Source organism: Cherax quadricarinatus, chromosome 87 (assembly GCF_038502225.1).
Source record: "Cherax quadricarinatus isolate ZL_2023a chromosome 87, ASM3850222v1, whole genome shotgun sequence".
NCBI classification, from domain to species: domain Eukaryota; kingdom Metazoa; phylum Arthropoda; class Malacostraca; order Decapoda; family Parastacidae; genus Cherax; species Cherax quadricarinatus.
In genome coordinates, this window is record NC_091378.1 from 18,331,012 (window position 1) to 18,336,252 (window position 5,241).

A 5,241-nucleotide genomic window follows, 5' to 3' on the forward strand; every position below is an offset into this window, starting at 1 on the left:
GTAGTTACTATCACTACCAGGTCACCCAGGGTAGCAGTTACTCTCACTACCAGGTCACCCAGGGTAGTAGTTACTATCACTACCAGGTCACCCAGGGTAGCAGTTACTCTCACTACCAGGTCACCCAGGGTAGTAGTTACTATCACTACCAGGTCACCCAGGGTAGTAGTTACTATCACTACCAGGTCACCCAGGGTAGTAGTTACTATCACTACCAGGTCACCCAGGGTAGTTACTATCACTACCAGGTCACCCAGGGTAGTAGTTACTATCACTACCAGGTCACCCAGGGTAGTAGTTACTATTACCAGGTCATCCAGGGAAGTTGTCACCATCACTACCAGGTCACCCAGGGTAGTAGTTACTATCACTACCAGGTCACCCAGGGAAGTTTTCACCATCACTACCTGGTCACCCAGGGTAGTAGTTACTATCACTACCAGGTCACCCAGGGTAGTAGTTACTATCACTAGCAGGTCACCCAGGGAAGTTGTCACCATCACTACCAGGTCACCCAGGGAAGTTGTCACCATCGCTACCAGGTCACCCAGGGTAGTAGTTACTATAACTACCAGGTCACCCAGGGTAGTAGTTACTATCACTACCAGGTCACCCAGGGTAGTAGTTACTATCACTACCAGGTCACCCAGGGAAGTTGTCACCATCGCTACCAGGTCACCCAGGGTAGTAGTTACTATAACTACCAGGTCACCCAGGGTAGTAGTTACTATTACTACCAGGTCACCCAGGGTAGTAGTTACTATCACTACCAGTCACCCAGGGAAGTTGTCACCATCACTACCAGGTCACCCAGGGTAGCAGTTACTATCACTACCAGGTCACCCAGGGTAGTAGTTACTATTACTACCAGGTCACCCAGGGAAGTTGTCACCATCACTACCAGGTCACCCAGGGTAGTAGTTACTATCACTACCAGGTCACCCAGGGTAGTAGTTACTATCACTACCAGGTCACCCACGGTAGTAGTTACTATCACTACCAGGTCACCCAGGGTAGTAGTAACTATCACTACCAGGTCACCCAGGGTAGTAGTTACTATCACTGCCAGGTCACCCAGGGTAGTTACTATCACTACCAGGTCACCCAGGGTAGTAGTTACTATCACTACCAGGTCACCCAGGGTAGTAGTTACTATCACTACCAGGTCACCCAGGGTAGTAGTTACTATCACTACCATGTCACCCAGGGTAGTAGTTACTATCACTACCAGGTCACGCAGGGTAGTAGTTACTATCACTACCAGGTCACCCAGGGTAGTAGTTACTATCACTACCAGGTCACCCAGTGTAGTAGTTACTATCACTACCAGGTCACCCAGGGTAGTAGTTACTATCACTACCAGGTCACCCAGGGTAGTAGTTACTATCACTACCAGGTCACCCAGGGTAGTAGTTACTATCACTACCAGGTCACCCAGGGTAGTAGTTACTATCACTACCAGGTCACCCAGGGTAGTAGTTACTATCACTACCAGGTCACCCAGGGAAGTTGTCACCATCACTACCAGGTCACCCAGGGTAGTAGTTACTATCACTACCAGGTCACCCAGGGTAGTAGTTACTATCACTACCAGGTCACCCAGGGTAGTAGTTACTATCACTACCAGGTCACCCAGGGTAGTAGTAACTATCACTACCAGGTCACCCAGGGTAGTAGTTACTATCACTGCCAGGTCACCCAGGGTAGTTACTATCACTACCAGGTCACCCAGGGTAGTAGTTACTATCACTACCAGGTCACCCAGGGTAGTAGTTACTATCACTACCAGGTCACCCAGGGTAGTAGTTACTATCACTACCATGTCACCCAGGGTAGTAGTTACTATCACTACCAGGTCACCCAGGGTAGTAGTTACTATCACTACCAGGTCACCCAGGGTAGTAGTTACTATCACTACCAGGTCACCCAGTGTAGTAGTTACTATCACTACCAGGTCACCCAGGGTAGTAGTTACTATCACTACCAGGTCACCCAGGGTAGTAGTTACTATCACTACCAGGTCACCCAGGGTAGTAGTTATTATCACTACCAGGTCACCCAGGGTAGTAGTTACTATCACTACCAGGTCACCCAGGGTAGTAGTTACTATCACTACCAGGTCACCCAGGGTAGTAGTTACTGTCACTACCAGGTCACCCAGGGTAGTAGTTACTATCACTACCAGGTCACCCAGGGTAGTTACTATCACTACCAGGTCACCCAGGGTAGTAGTTACTATCACTACCAGGTCACCCAGGGTAGTAGTTACTATCACTACCAGGTCACCCAGGGAAGTTGTCACTATCACTACCTGGTCACCCAGGGTAGTAGTTACTATCACTACCAGGTCACCCAGGGAAGTTGTCACTATCACTACCTGGTCACCCAGGGTAGTAGTTACTATCACTACCAGGTCACCCAGGGTAGTAGTTACTATCACTAGCAGGTCACCCAGGGTAGTAGTTACTATCACTAGCAGGTCACCCAGGGTAGTAGTTACTATCACTACCAGGTCACCCAGGGAAGTTGTCACCATCACTACCAGGTCACCCAGGGTAGTAGTTACTATCACTACCAGGTCACCCAGGGAAGTTGTCACTATCACTACCAGGTCACCCAGGGTAGTAGTTACTATCACTACCAGGTCACCCAGGGTAGTAGTTACTATCACTACCAGGTCACCAGGGTAGTAACTATCACTACCAGGTCACCCAGGGAAGTTGTCACCATCGATACCAGGTCACCCAGGGTAGTAGTTACTATAACTACCAGGTCACCCAGGGTAGTAGTTACTATCACTACCAGGTCACCCAGGGTAGTAGTTACTATCACTACCAGGTCACCCAGGGAAGTTGTCACCATCACTACCAGGTCACCCAGGGTAGCAGTTACTATCACTACCAGGTCACCCAGGGTAGTAGTTACTATCACTACCAGGTCACCCAGGGTAGTAGTTACTATCACTACCAGGTCACCCAGGGTAGTAGTTACTATCACTACCAGGTCACCCAGGGTAGTAGTTACTATCACTACCAGGTCACCCAGGGTAGTAGTTACTATCACTACCAGGTCACCCAGGGTAGTAGTTACTATCACTACCAGGTCACCCAGGGTAGTAGTTACTATCACTACCAGGTCACCCAGGGTAGTAGTTACCATCACTACCAGGTCACCCAGGGTAGTAGTTACTATCACTACCAGGTCACCCAGGGTAGTAGTTACTATCACTACCAGGTCACCCAGGGTAGTAGTTACTATCACTACCAGGTCACCCAGGGTAGTAGTAACTATCACTACCAGGTCACCCAGGGTAGTAGTTACTATCACTACCAGGTCACCCAGGGTAGTAGTTACTATCACTACCATGTCACCCTGGGTAGTAGTTACTATCACTACCAGGTCACCCAGGGTAGTAGTTACTATCACTACCATGTCACCCAGGGTAGTAGTTACTATCACTACCAGGTCACCCAGGGTAGTAGTTACTATCACTACCAGGTCACCCAGGGTAGTAGTTACTATCACTACCAGGTCACCCAGGGTAGTAGTTACTATCACTACCAGGTCACCCAGTGTAGTAGTTACTATCACTACCAGGTCACCCAGGGTAGTAGTTACTATCACTACCAGGTCACCCAGGGTAGTAGTTACTATCACTACCAGGTCACCCAGGGTAGTAGTTACTATCACTACCAGGTCACCCAGTGTAGTAGTTACTATCACCACCAGGTCACCTAGGGTAGTAGTTACTATCACTACCAGGTCACCCAGGGAAGTTGTCACCATCACTACCAGGTCACCCAGGGTACTAGTAAAACAGAGGGCTAGTGAAGAGTCAACGGAGGGTTAGTGGAAAGACGATCGGCGATTTGAAAGCCTGGAGGCAGGTCTCTGGTAAGAATCCAATTAAGTCAAGAGGAAATCAAAGGAAGAGTTAACAGTAACGATCGTGATCAGTTTATTCCTCTCTCTTCCAGATTACCCAGGGGTAGTAACTGGTACAATCACAACTAAGTCAACCAACATAGTTACCACAATCACATCCAGGTCACCCAGTGTCGTAGCCAGTAGCATCATCACCAGGTCACCAAGATAGCTGGTTTCACCATCACTGTTGCATCACTCAAGGTAGGAGTTGGCACCATCACGACTAGGTCACCCCAGGTATTAGTTGGTATCATCACGACTAGGTCACCCCAGGTATTAGTTGGTACCTTCACTACTAGGTCACCCAGGTAGTAGATGTTACCATCTACTAGGTCACCCAGGTAGTAGATGATACCATCACTACTAGGTCACCCAGGTAGTAGATGGTACCATCACTACTAGGTCACCCAGGTAGTAGATGGTACCATCACTACTAGGTCACCCAGGTAGTAGATGGTACCATCACTACTAGGTCACCCAGGTAGTAGATGGTACCATCACTACTAGGTCACCCAGGTAGTAGATGGTACCATTACTACTAGGTCACCCAGGTAGTAGATGGTACCATCACTACTAGGTCACCCAGGTAGTAGATGGTACCATTACTACTAGGTCACCCAGGTAGTAGTTGGTATCATCGCGACTAGATCACTCCCAGGTAGTAGTTGGTATCATCACGACTAGATCACCCTAGGTAGTAGTTGGTATCATCACGACTAGATCACTCCCAGGTAGTAGTTGGTATCATCACGACTAGATCACCCTAGGTAGTAGTTGGTATCATCACGACTAGATAACCCCCAGGTAGTAGTTGGTATCATCACGACTAGATCACTCCCAGGTAGTAGTTGGTATCATCACGACTAGATCACTCAGGTAGTAGTTGGTATCATCACGACTAGATAACCCCCAGGTAGTAGTTGGTATCATCACGACTAGATCACCCTAGGTAGTAGTTGGTATCATCACGACTAGATAACCCCCATGTAGTAGTTGGTATCATCACGACTAGATCACTCAGGTAGTAGTTGGTATCATCACGACTAGATCACCCTAGGTAGTAGTTGGTATCATCACTACTAGAACACTCAGGTAGTAGTTGGTATCATCACGACTAGATAACCCCCAGGTAGTAGTTGGTATCATCACGACTAGATCACTCTCAGGTAGTAGTAGGTATCATCACGCCTAGATAACCCCCAGGTAGTGGTTGGTATCATCACGACTAGATCACTCCCAGGTAGTAGTTGGTACCATTACTACTAGCTCACCCAGCTAGTAGTTGGTACCGTGCAACATTCTCCCGATGAAAAG